Source organism: Lissotriton helveticus, chromosome 2_1 (assembly GCF_964261635.1).
Source record: "Lissotriton helveticus chromosome 2_1, aLisHel1.1, whole genome shotgun sequence".
Lineage (NCBI taxonomy): Eukaryota > Metazoa > Chordata > Amphibia > Caudata > Salamandridae > Lissotriton > Lissotriton helveticus.
The window spans coordinates 1,843,742,384-1,843,756,898 of NC_136059.1; the positions used below are offsets into that span (position 1 = coordinate 1,843,742,384).

Below are 14,515 nucleotides of genomic sequence, written 5' to 3' on the forward strand. Positions count from 1 at the left end.
TGTCCAACGTACCCCCATGGGCATGGTGCAGAGAACGGGAAAGGTAAGACATGCGCTGGTATGTTTTACATGTCCTAATAGTGAAAGTCTGTGCTTTTCATTTTCACTATTGTAAGGCTATCTGTCCCATAGGTTAACATCGGGGCATCCTTGTAATCTCCTACAAGTATGTCTTTCCAATGGGACAAGATTGAGAAATGGAGTTTAGGCTCTCTGAACTCAGAAGTTAATAACACACCTTTTAGTAAAGGTGGTTTTTAAATTATGTGTTTAAAAATGCCAATTTCTTGGAAAGTGGCATTTATTTGCTTTACCATTCTGAGCATCTCTGCCTGTTTGTGTATTCACCGTCTGGTTTTGTAGTGACAGGAGCTGGGGATGTGCATTAGGTCTAGGCAGTCAGAAGTGGGGTTGAGGTGTGTCCTGCCTTGCCTGTTTGACTCGTAGCCAGACTTAATAGATCTTGTCTGCATTTAGAGTGGTGGGAGGAGTTTCACTAGCACCGGAATAGGCTGTGTCTCCTTTGCACAATGTTGTCTCCCCCTCTCGCAGTCATCATGGACCAGGTAGGTCAGAACTGGTTTGAAGTGAGTTCAGAGACCCTTGCCACAAAGAGAACAAGGAGAAAATGGGGTATAAGTAATGGACCTAAAACCCCAGAACTTTATATTACTTTTGGAACAAGATGACCCTGCCAAGAAGAAGATATGAAGAGCTGTGTGAGGAGTGCTGCTTTTTATGTGTGAGGGTTGGGTTAGCCTGTATTTGCTGCTTCTAACTGTGGCAGAGGAAAAGGACTGACTTTTTACCCTGCTGTGGTATCCTGCTTAAGAAAATCTCCAAGGGCTTGTGTGTGCTTGTCTCCTGTTAGAAGTCTGAGGGAAATTAACAACTTCAACAGATCCTTGCTAGATCCAAAAGTAACCTGCCTGGAAGGAGAGCTGGGAGAACTGTGTGTGGGGTGGGTCAGCCTGCTGTTGCTGCTCCTGTGTGAAGCAGAAGAAGGACTGGACTGTTTTTCACCAAGTAAGCTTGTGTCGGGCGCTTCGTTTTGCTTCCCCTTTCAACAGAGAGCACTAGAAACCTATGTGTGGTGAGCGCTGTGTTGTTTACACCCAGTGCATGAGGAGAGCTGCTTCTGCTTCCTCCCTCTCGATGTGACCAGCATGTGTGGGCAGTGCTGCCTTGTTTTTGGCTCTGCAGAAGAACTTTGTTTTCTGCTATCTCAGCAGAGGCCAAAAGAACAATGCGTGGTGGGTGCTACACCTGAGCTGATTGTCCCGGGAGCCAGCATGTGGTGAGCGCGGTGGACTCATTTTCTCGGAGGCTCTGGTGTGCCACTGGCCCCTAGGAAGGCTGTGACTACACCTACTGCAAGGGGAAGCACCTTGAAGAGGCACCATTCCCATGCTCTTGGATCATGTGCTGGTTGTTGAAAACCCCCAGCGAGGACCCATTTGCTGCAAGAGACACGGACAGCAGGGCTCGCGGTCCGATCAATGAAGAAGTCGTTCTCGTTGCTGCCTGTTACAAAGAGCAACACTGTGGGGACTGAAACACAGGCACTATATTCCAGTGTCTTTCATGGATGGCACCTTTTTAAAAAAAAGCATAAGTAAGCACGTAGAAAAGTGGTACTGGGACAGCAGCTGCACCGCATTTTCGCATGCAGCTGCCTTTCACTGATTGGCACCGGGGGCTCAGTCAGGTCTCCCTCTGAAGCCCTTGCGTTGATCACCCCCCTTCATTTCATGGTGTATACCTGGGGGACACTGATTGTTGACAGTGGCAAAAGCAGGATAGCGGAAAACCTCAGCGGAGGTCCTGATCTTGCCACTAGAACAATTACTGTTTACCTAGTGGAAGGAGCCCTGAGGCTTCTGGGCCTACACTTTGTTTCCAATGTCACATTACCGTACTGGATCCAATAGGAGCCAGAAGCACTGTCCCCTACAATGTTATGATAATACATAAGGTACTACAGTGTACTTGGAGATTCTTGTGTAATGCCATGTGCTTTGCATTTTTCTTTGGGGGCTCTGCTGTGATGATGTATGTTGTGTTTATGTCCATTACTGACAAGATAAAGCATACTCCTTTAGGAGCAGCCTAGATGCATTGTAATGTCTTCTTTTTATGATGTGTGCAACATCTAAGTATTTACTTTAATGCACTAACTGTGATGTTATGACAATTGTCTAGTTGGCAAAGTGATTATTGGTTAATGTAATTGTGGTCTATGTGTTTATAAAGCAAACACAAGGAGATGATGGACAGAGCGTTGAAACTTTTCAGACACTCACCCGCAGTCACAGATCTATGTTAAATCCATCATTTTTCTTAAGCTCACTTTGCCACCTCAGTTCAGACCCAGCTATATGCAAATCAGTCTGACCCTGTGCCTCATGGGAACAGTCCTGGCCGAACTGCAAAGTCAGGTCTTCGCTGAACCGTAAACAAGCAGTTTCTGGGTAATACCCTTTGTCAGTCAGCATAGCTTGAATCCAGTGGCATACCCTGCCAACTTAGGGCAAACAAAGCAAGCACAAGGAGATGATGGTCGGGGCGCTGAAACTCACCCCCAGTCACAAATCTTCGTTGAATCCATTATCATTATTTAGTTCCATGCTTTTCATTCTCAACACAGGCATTACCCATGTTCAGGGAAGTAGGTGCGAAGATCCGTTGTTTCATCCAGTTCATAGAGAAATTATGTGTCCAATGACTTGTCATTCATTTATCTGAATTTATCTCTGAAGTCATAGCAATAATCCTTGGGGCTTTGCCTGGGATGAGTCAGTCTTCTAGGGCAGTAGTTCTTAACCTTTTGATTTCTATGGAGCCCTGAATCACTATCGGACACCCTCTGAGTCATAACTAGAAGCCATGGACCCCGGCTTTAACAGTTTAATCTTGAAACTGAAAACAAGACGCGAAAATACAGAAACAAGCATTCATCAAACAAATGCACAATGTAGGAAATATGTTATTTTGTTTTTCAAATAATTATACGAAAATCAACATTTTCATTTAATGGGAAGTTTTGTACTTTTCTAAGTTAAACTGAAGACATCCATTGTACAAATTATGGGGTCTATTAGGATGGCTGGTGGACTTCAATCTGCCCGCCACCCTAGTGGTGCTGGGACCTGCTGCCATTGATGTGGCGGTCCCGAACTTGCAATTAGTATGCCACCGCCACGGTGGCGGTGGCATCTCGCATATATTACATTGTGTAAGCAGCATCCTCCACAATGCAATAAATGCATGTTGTGCATTGGCATGCACAACGTGACACGTACCGCGCGGTGCCTGGCACTTTGTGCATGCCAATGTTAGGGGGTACCATGGGTACCCTCCAAGTACAGCCCCCAACCCCCCACTCTCCTGGGGGGCCCGCAACGGGCCCCCAAAGGAAACACCGCATGTCTTTCCATGGCGGAATCTCCGCCATGGAAAGGCATCACACCGCCATCGTAAAATGGATGCCGGTGCCTGCAAGGCGTGTTTATCCACGTGCCCATAGAATCTCCATTTTATTGAAACTATATGTTTGTTTACAATGGATGCATAGTCGGCTGTGTCTGCAGTCCAAGACACCCAGTACGAGTATGGTGCAGCAGTATATCAGGGGGAACACCTATGAAAGAACACGAGCTTTCTGGTGTTCCTTCACATGCGATAACCCATAGAGAGAACAGTGGGCCGACTTTTACCAGGTTTGAATTCACATCGCTAAAGCTTCTAAATAGGATAGCTGTCGAGGCACAGTCAGTCCCCATCGGGATCTTTGCAACACCTCAGTGAGAGCATAGCTTGTTCCCACCTGTTGCCCCAGAAAGTCCTCTGTCATCATGACCCAACTTGACCTACACCTTCCACCACTACCCACACAGCCCTGCGCTCAAAAGTACCGCCTGTTCAGAGAAGGGGTAGTTCTGAGCGGATCTGTCTCCGGAATCAAAGATAAACAGGCAGAAAAGGACCGGTGTTCCAGCCTCTGTATGGTTATTCCCCATTCCGGGGAGCAAAAACTCGCAATGTTGATATTTGGTCTGGAGATACTGACCAGAATCATTATTTCCGGCCTCAGTATTACAGCTACCTAAATCTTGTGGTTAAATAATGGCGTCCTTAATGTTCAAAGCGTACGCTTTCTGTTTTCATTCATGCATTGAATGAAGTACAAAAGTAACGAAAAAAGAGCGTTAAGGGGGGAGAAGAAAAAGTAAGGAAAGGTCTGCGAGGAAAAAGCTAGCGCTGTCTTCTTGCAGTTTTGATATTCCTACGAAACGAGTTATCATGCGTTTCAATTGCTTTCCAGTGTTCATTTTAATCCAACAAAGCTTAGAAAAAATACCTCCCGGCAACATTAATAAATATTGTTCATTGCTACTGATTTTTCACTAACTGTAACTATTCTCGAGCACAGTTTTCTATATGAGATCATAACTTCCATGCTCGGTTGTTAGAGTGAAAAAGGGTCTATTAAATTAAAAAGGATTTATCAAAGTTCATACACTGTACAGAAACTCAAAATGAGAACAACGGCTCATAGTTCATAAAAACACATCACAGGATGTAAGTAGGAGCTTGGTAATAACGATAATTTAAATATGAGACCAAGACAGATGCTGGAGAATGAACAATGTGGAACTGCAATAACACGAGTTACAGCAACAGCAGTGCAACACTAATTGCTTTTATCTTCCTCTGTATCCCATGAAAATTGCATTGCTTTGAAGTGAGGATGAAAGAGAATGATGCCGTATCCTTTGTAGAACTCGCTCCTAATTTGTAAAAAATTATTTGTTAGTAGGGTCAGATGGCATGTGTTAGACATGGCATCCTTGGCATGGTTTCCTAATAACCTTTTGCCTTCAGAACCCCTGTTTTTGCTTATTTTGTTTTTGCTGGTCGTAGGAGTCTGCGTACTTTACCACTGCTTTACTAGTGCTAAAGTGTTTGTGCTCTTACCCTAAAATATGTTAACTTTGGCTACTATCCAATTGGTATATTCAATTTACTTGTAAGTCCCTAGTGAAGAGTCAATACATGTGTCCAGGGCCTGTAAATTAAATGCTGCTAGTGGGTCAGCAGCAATGAATGTGCCCTCAGTTAAGTAGCCCTTTAAACACGTCCCCGGCCTCCTATTGCAGAGCCTGTGTGTGTAGTTTAAACTGCTATTTCGACTTAGCAAAATAAACCTTTTGCCGGGCCCAAACCTTCCTTTTTAATGCATGAATTATTTCTATCCTAAAACAAAACAACTCCAGCCCGTCTGACCCCAAAAACTATCGCCCTATCTCCAACATCCCAACTTTAGCCAAACTCTTAGAAAAATGTGTGCACTTACAGCTCCGTAATCAAATCAAGCAATTCTAACTCCTCCATCAATGTCAATCTGGCTTCTGACTGGATCACTGCACAGAAACAGTGCAGGTCCACATTGTTGATGATGCACTACATTCCCTGGATCAGTTGAATCTTGCCTACTAATCCTACTTGACTTATCAGTGGTGTTTGACACGGTCATGATGCCGTTTTAAACCTATTAGAACAAAGGATGGCTCTCTCTGGTGCAGTTCTAAAGTGGTTCTCCTCCTTCCTTCAATACATCTGTCAGTGCATCCAAAACAACCACGATCTTTCAGAGTGGTGCCAGTGTCGATTGGCGAATCCCAAGTTTCTACTTCCCTTTTCCCTGAAGTTGTTTAACCTATACATGGAGCCCACTAAACTCTCCCACATCTCCTATCACATGTATACGGATGACACTCAATGCAACATGAAAATGTCCTTTGCCGATGACGTCAATATACTCAATTACAACTTGACAAAAACGCAGAATTGGTTGACGCGTTACCACCTCAAACTCAATGCCCTCAAAACAGAAGTCTTATTGATCTCACAGCCCGCCATTGCTCCTAGTATCAAAGACTGGCTCCCTCATATCACTGCCTTGACCTGTACCTCACACATCATTGTCTCTGCTAAATCCCTAGTTATAATCTTGGAGAATGACCTCTCCATGCAAAAGCACATTAGTGCAGTCACTGATGTGCTTCTGTGATGTGCCAGCGAGAAGCGAACCATCATTTTCATGCACTAAGTACACTAAAACCTTTCTTCTCCTTGACAGACTGCAAAACAGTGGTTCAAGTGCTTGTGTTATCGAAAGTTGATTTATGGTAGTGCTACACTTGTGGGCTTCCCGAAAATCACATTTCCCCCACTGAAGGGTACCTTTAATGCTGCAGTGAGAGTCATCACCGTATAAAAACGTGATCATATCACCCTGACCTTCAATATCTGAAATAGCTAACCTATGAAGGTAGGTTTCATCTCAAAATTGCTTGCATGACCCAGAAAGCTCTGCACCACAAGACCCCCTCTTACTTGACTTAAAAACTGACCCTATTGGGATGAAACAGATCTTCCGGAAGCATAAACTCCCTACTACTTAAGTCACAAAAATTCAACAAGAAGAAAACCTACAATCGTTCCTTCTTCGGAATCGCCCTCAAAATCTGGAACTCTCTCGCTCTCAAGATCAGATGCAACTCATTCCACTCCATCTTCAGGAAGGAAGTAGAAATCCTACTATCCAACAAATTCCTCTCACACTGAGGCCATACTCTTTCCTGCCTGCTGCTACCCTGCATTTCACAGCCATCTACACACTGCTTTGACACTGATAGGACTTTGCTCATGCCAGCACTAATGAGTAACTGTGTGTTCTTATCTATTTTCTCCCTGCTACCTATGTACATATTATCCTCATACCTTATACTATATTTTTTATAAACTGCCTACCATATCGTAGCATACCTTCCTTTATTATTCTTGTAAAGTGCTCTGTTACCCAAAAGGGTCTTGTTCGTGCTATATAAAACTCTAAATAAATAGGTCACCCCTAGGGTAGGCCCTTGACAACCCCACGTGCAGGGTAATTAAATAAAATTGGCATATACTTTTCTTTGTCATGTCATGGAAGTGAATAAATCTTCATTTAGTTTTTCAATACTGCAAGGCCTATCTCTCCTATTGGATAACTGTGAAGTTGCCTTGCTGCATTTTATGTATCATTTATAATTGGGAAGAGAAGACCAGTTTGTTTGTTGTCTCTAATATAAAATCCTAACTTATTATGAAGTTGGATTTTAATCACAGTTCTGAAAATGCACTTTCAGAAAGGTGGCTTTTTCTTGCCTCAGCCATTTGGCCTGCAACCTGTCTAACTGGGTGTGGGTGACAGTTGGACTTTGTGTATTCCTCCTAGACAGTCACACAGAGGGGGAGCTTAGGTGTGAGTGAATGGGCCATCACTGGCAGGATAGGAGGAAGGAGCTGGGCACAGCCGCACATACACTTAAATAGGCTGTGTCCTGTCTCCACACAAAGGGATGCATACCCTCTGGGGTTAGTTTGGATTTAGGGCCAGGAGGGCAGGGCATCTGTGCACTTCAAAGGCATGCCTCTAGAAGCTTCTCCCCATTTCAAAGGCACAACTATGTATAACAGAAGGCCTTCAGACACCAACTCTTCAGTATACTTCTAAATCTGTGGATACTCTGCCAGGAAGAAGGACTTCTTTGCTGCTACAAAGAATGCCACTCTGCTGGACTGCTGCTCTAAAGGAACTGCTGCCATGCAGTGCTGACCTGCTGCCGCTTGCATGGGGAAGAACTCGATCTGCAATTTTATTTTGAATGGAGGACCCCGGATGGACTCAAAGGGCTAGTCTGCTGGCCTCCTGATCTGAGCCTCAGGGACATAAAAAGGACCCCAACAGGTCCTTGACCCAGTTGCAGGAAGTTCCTGACCCCAGCTGGTGCCTCTCAGGTCCTGGACCTGGCTCACAGGCTCTTTAAATCAAGCAGCTCTTTGTGACTGTGAATAGGCCTGTACACCACTGAACCATGAAGTTCAGCTCAAGCCAACGACTGCCTGTCTCTTCAAACAGCAAGGTTTGAATACCCGCAGATGAGCATCTCCACAAAGCTGCAGCCCACCTATCTGTAATCTGCAGTCTGCTCTTTTGGCCATGCCGACAACCACCAGTGACACTCTCCCCGCTCCCTGCGACCATTTGCATTGCAAACAGGATGCTTGGCACAAACCCTGAGAAGGTAAACCTTCAGCTGGACTATTCTGGGGATATATATATGTTCTGTGCACCATCATGGACACCCTGAACTTCAGACTTGGACCACAGCCAGTGTGACCAGATAGTCGTGTTTGGCGCTTTCTGATTTTAGGCACTATTTTACAGTTTACTCTTTAAAATATATATGTCCGGTTGTAATGATTGAATGTTTGTCATGTTTATTTAATACATGAAATGTTATCCTTTTAACCTGGTGTGGGAAGGCTTTGTGTGGGGTTTTCACAGTTTTTCTGTTTGAAGAGTTGCACAAATACTGTACACATTGCCTCTGAGTTAAGTCTGATTGCTCTCCGACAAGCTACCCGTGGCTAGAGCACAGGTTAATTTGGCATTTGCACTCCTTTTCTCTTATATACTCACCCACATTCTCACTAACACTCTAACACTCCCTCACACTCATGATCACTGATTCATTCTCACTCACCCCAACCCATTCACTTGTGGTCAGTTTTACTCTCCTTATCTACTTAGATTCAGTGACCCTAGTATTATTTTATTATCTGTTGTCCGCTGTTTTTTGAAGATTCATGTAACAATTGATTTTTATCTATGATCAAATTGTGTTTGGTTAGGTAACTGATGTTTTAAAGTCCGTTTTAAAATCAAGATATGTACATGTATGAACTAAATAAAATGACATATTTTTAACTTTGTTTTGTCAGTACACTGAGTTTCTGTCTTTCAACCCGTGTGTGAGACCTGATTTCAGATAGGTGTTCAGTTGCCTAGGAATTTTTATTATTTAAAGCATTGTTTCCCTGTCCTAGGAACTTCGAGCAGTTTTACTCTCTCTACTCATTCTCATTCATTCTTACTTATACTCACTGACACCCAATCTCACTCTTTCACACTCACTTCCAGTCACTGACCGTCACACACCCCTACTCACACATTCTTGCAAATACAGAAACACAAGATCATACATGTGTATGGTGTAACTCTCACACAAACACATTCTCGCCCACAAGTATGCACACAAACTACACTTAGAAACATTGTTTTATTTATCTGAAATGCCAATGAAGGTCTCAATCAAGATCCTTTGCGATACCCTGTTCATTTGACCTGATTTTGGCACCTCTGAGATCAGGGATCGCAACAGGTGTTGTAAAGGGTGAACCTCAAGTATAAAATAACCAACCAAAGTATGCCTTTATCTCAAGAGGATCTGTAATCCGGAATAAGTAGTAAAAATGAATTAGCACCCAATTGGAGACTATAAGTAGCATGAAAATCTGGCATTTTTCCCGCCCACAAAATTAGTCCAAGTAAAACCTTCCAGTATGTGTGCAGGAGCAAAACACAAAAGTTCATTTTTCACAGTTTGGAATGGGGGAAATATGTAGTATGAATATATTTTTTATGTGGTAATGCAGTCCTGAAGCTGGTGCATACTGCAATGTGTGTTATTGTTATTTTCAGAGGGCAATATTACATGCCCAAATAATGTCCACTTGTAATGGGACCCATGGGGACTCATTCTGTGTCCTGTGACATTTTGGGAGCTAATGATGCACCCGGTAAATACATATGCCTAAGGATGCAGTAATTATGATGAGCAGTATTCTCATGCAATAATCAGTTCACAAAACTCCTATTCTGAGTGTTATGCTCTGATTGATGCCCAACATGCAGAATAGGAGTTCTGTAAACAGAATATTTCATGTTTTGCTTCTCTCAGAGACAGTTTCACCCTTTCTGTAAAGTCAAATGTGAATAAGGAAATATGTTTATATGAGGTTTTCACGGCGCAGCTTATAAACACAATTCAGACTCCTGATTGCACTGGAATACATATTCCCACATATAAAATATTGAAACCCAGAGTGTCATGCTAATTTACCCTCTTAGATGTTGCTAATTACCCATGTGTGATGGTTAACAGTATAGGAAAAAGAATGCAAAATTAAATTGGCTACATCATTTCACTTACCACGAGGTCATAATCAGTTTCAAACACACTACTAATACCTGATATGTTGTTATGTGCACTGTAATGTTTTTGTCACTATCTTGGATGCATTTCTAAAGGACCCTTAAACCTTTTCTGCTCATTCATTTGAATTTATACTGTACTTGTGCAATAGCAAAAAATATTTGTCTGTGGAGGATTGAAATCTTTAGTGAAGCAACACAAGCATCTTACAAGTAGGTTGGCCCAGCAATGGGGTGATCTGCAGGCTGGCACTGCGGCATCACTAGTTCTTTGTAATAAGTTATTACATCCGATTAGTATGTTTTTATTCTTATTACAGGCACATTTTACCAACTGAATCAGCCTTTAGCAAGAAAATGATTGGCAGGGCTCTATAGGGCTATCATTGTCTCTCAAATTATAAGAAAGTAGGACAGATAACGTAAATAGTGGTATTGGGGCAGCAGACATATACATTGGGCAAAAAGAGTGACTAAGCATGTTGTGGATGCAGAATACGCACATGTTCACAAATATCAAAAAATAATGTCATGACCCTGCTTCTGCGTATCACAACACATTTACGTTCTACTCCTGTATAATGATATGTACTGATTATACATCTTGGCCTATATCCCTATGTGATATCATTGCCGCACTCCTTGGTGTATGGCAATCCAAATCCTTACTGTGATTATGTATGTGTTATAGATGTAGAATAATTTAGTTGTACTCCTGGCGGTAAGTGGGAGGATATATTTTTCATTACGAATGGTGTTTTCCCTGGTGGAAAGTGGCAGGTACCGAAAAGCCATAAAGAAGATTCTTTACATCATTGAAGCCACGTGGGATACACGTGTATGCCCAACAGCCATGAAATTACAAAAAAACGATCACTGGAAACAAGTGCGGCATAATTTTACACAATGGAATTCAAAGGTGGACAGCTGGCCATAACATCCACGTGTCTCAGAGAGCGGGGCTCTTTAAACGGCATCGACCCTCACTCACTGCCTGGCCTCATCTTAGCGACTTACCTGCCTCTCCGGTCCTGTCTCCTCGCTTAGTCCTTTGGCAACACAACTTCCACCTCCTGTGACCTCCATCAGCAACGCGTCTTCCGGAGTCAGCAGGATTAATGACAACCCTTCCTTAGCACAGCCTGGCGTCTTGTCTCCAGTCGTGGCTGCTGCCTAGTAGCAGCAGTGGAGTGTGTGGGGGCAAAGGGGCAGGGTTAGTGGGAAATCGGGTAAAAAAAATAATCACCTACCTCCCAGCCTGCCGGCCGACTGGCCGCCGCCACCTCTGCTGTGTGCAGCCCCGTCCTCTTCCTGGCTTCTTGTGAGAAACAGGAAGCACCTGGGCTCCCACTCTCCTCGCAGCCAATCACAATGCTGCAATAGTCCGTGCGCCGAGACATGGCACTCAGCCAGGGGATGGAGGGTTGGGCATGTTCTCCATGCAGGCTGTAATGCAACCTGCATGGAGAACAGGGAACGTGCGCATGACTGTTTTGGGCAGCCCAAGAGTGCCAACCAAACAGTCATTGCCCACCAAGTAGTGTTCTACCGCTCCTTCCCTTCTCTGCAAGCCCCACCTGCCCCCTCACTCACGCTGCCACAGCAGTAGGACAAAGTAAAATTATAATAAAAATACATTATTATCATTTTATTTTTTTCCTTTGTTTTGCTGCTTCCTGCCAGTGGGGCGAGGCTCCTCTGCCTTAGCGGAGGAGCCGCCACTGCTTGTCTGGCAAAGTGTGCCCTTGCACTTTGGCCAACGCACACCATGACTTCTGAGTGCCCTGGATAAAGAAACAAATACAAAGGTCAAACAAGTATTCCAAGCCTCTGCATTTTGCGTCAGGGGTATTGCTTTGCTTCTTCTACAAAGCACAGCTACACTTTTATTTCAATTTGTGCGCTATTTGCCCTGCTTGTCCCCATCATTGCTAGGCGCCTATTGAGATCTATGCAAGACAACTGTGCTTGGAAAGTATTCTCCAAAACTGTGAACAAGATTGGCTTGATACTGTTGAACCAATCCCAGCAGGTTGAAATATTTTTGGTCTACGGATGTGCCTAGTGTAATATCACAGAGAAGATTTGAGACTGTATCACTACATGTTATACCACTTGTCAAAGCATTATTGCAGCGACGATTTGAGACTGTATTACTGATCCTGCTATAATGCTCTGTCAGTGCATCATTGTTACGTAATTTGTGCATTTCCAGAATCCCTTATTTGGTATGTTAATCTACTACGTGACAAGCAACATTTGTACAAAGTTAAGTTGCGTGGTACACTAATTATGCCTGTTTCTTACAGATCCACCTTACTGGCATGTTTGGGTCCTGATGCTGATACTCTGTGCTGCGTATCGTGAATCCTGTCGTCCCAATCACTAACCAAGACGAGGAGATGTGCTGAAACATGGGTGGTTTCTTCTCTCTTTCTCCCTGCAACCCCTCTTTCCTTCGGGACCTCTCTTGGTGCATTGAGCTTTTGTTACCATTGCTACCACAGTTAAGTCTCAAAGGGAGTTAGGTCCATTTTTCACCCAGTCGGAAATGCCTGGGGTTTCAGGTGAGTGGCTTGTGACACATAACGAGCTCCATACAACAGAGGTAAATCACACCTTCTCATAGAAACATTTTTGTGCATTAGTCTCTTTTGACAGATTCGTCTGAATGTTGATAGGATCTGTGTGCAAAGGGTTAGTGAAATAAAATTGAATCATTGGGTATGGTGCCTAAATATTGCCTGCAAAATATTGTATTTGTCATAAACACTGAATACAGACTCTTCAATTTCCTTTATTTTATGCGTATATGCTTTTCTATTTCTATAATTTAAACTCTTCTATTTCAATAGTTTAAACTCTTCTATTTCTGTCATATAAATGATGACGTTTAGATATGTATAGAAATGCTCGCATCATTGGCACTGGTTTCCTAAATGTGTTTGAAATAACTAAAATCCATTAGACAAAAGTGGTATTCAGGCAGGTGCATAACTTCCATTACGTTTGTCCTTCTGCTATGGCAGAGTGGTATTTTGAGCTTCATCTTTGTTTTCATTACATAAAATGAAAATATAACAATGATAAGGCTTTTTCAAAAAATCTCTTGATCCGATCCTATAAGATGCCAGGTATCGGACTATAAGTTAGAAAGGAGCTTTGCTATGGAAATCACAGAGATTTTGTGTATAGAATTGAGGCTGACCCTATTCTGTGTGGATATGCGCTGGATACGTGCTCTCCAGGAACCTCCCACTGCTCTCCTTCTTGGCGTATGGACTTCCGGTTTCTACGACGCTGCAACGCCGCATTAGGTAGCTGCTCCTGGGAGACGGGAGAACGGGAGAGAAGCAAGGAAACGCGAAGACTGGAAAGAACCTGGACCGGTAATTTAACCAGCGCGAACCACGAACCGCGGGCCTCATAGCAGCATCCAGTGAATCTGGTGGTAGGCGCACCCTTAAACCCACTGCGAGCTGCAACCATGAGGCTGGTGGTAGGCGCACCTAGAATTATTACGCCTGCCTGCAGCTGACGTGGTACAGGGAAGGAGCTCCTAAAGGTCCAAACGATGGAGAAGGGCCAGAGGAGCTTATGCAGGAAAATAAATAAATACAGGAGGCTGATTAAAGATTTAAACGCGAGGGGCAACAGAAGCCTGAAAGACAACGAGGATATCCAATCCTGCGGCAGGATTAAAGGGGTGAACCTCTGTGTGGCTGTATACTCAGGCCAGAGGCAGTACCTTGAGAATATTGCTGAGCAGTGGTGGAGGTGAGAGCTCGGGCCCACAGAACAGAGGTAAGTGAAATTTTCCCCTATTTAAGAAACATTAAGGGGAGTTACTTTGAGGGCACTAGGAACAAGGGGCGACTGTGCACCGGAAGTATCAGGAATCCAAAAGAAAGCTAAGTAGGAAAAAAAACCTAAAAGCCATTGCACCCCGGAAGGAAGTAGTGAAGGGGATTAAAAGAGATGGCCTTAGGAAAAAACTAGCCACGTAAGGCCCCAAAAACCCCAAGAAAACAGGGAATAAGAGCCCTGGAGTGGAGGACTTGACTGAAACATCGAGAGGTGTGGAAAAGATAAACAGGGATATGGCAACACCCGCCGTTAGGAAAACATCAGCGAGAGGGTCTACCCCTCCCTCAGGCTTAATCCCAAAGAAGCTGTTGGAGTCTTCAAAGAAAGCAGGCGCAAAAGGCGGATCGGCAGTCTCAAAATCTATCAAGGACTTCCTAGGCAAACACTTTAAAGTGAAGGAGATGCCAGAAAAGGAGCCAAATGTGGTAGAGTCGCCGCTAATCATTTAGGACCAGGCAGCTACAAGTGTGGAATCTCTAGACCAGACTGATTTTGACATTGCTGAAATCACACTGGAACCTCGCTTGTCATCTTCCCCACGGT

At 43.8% G+C, this 14,515-nt stretch overlaps 1 long non-coding RNA gene across 1 annotated transcript in view; it reads left to right on the forward strand.

The window, feature by feature from the left end:
• The window catches only part of LOC144819952 (uncharacterized), a 291,616-nt gene that overhangs the window by 168,709 nt on the left and 108,392 nt on the right, over positions 1 to 14,515 (forward strand). Inside the window, exon 4 of the long non-coding RNA XR_013607638.1 lies at positions 12,415 to 12,672. This is a non-coding gene — a long non-coding RNA (uncharacterized LOC144819952). The remainder of the gene's footprint in view (positions 1 to 12,414; positions 12,673 to 14,515) is intronic.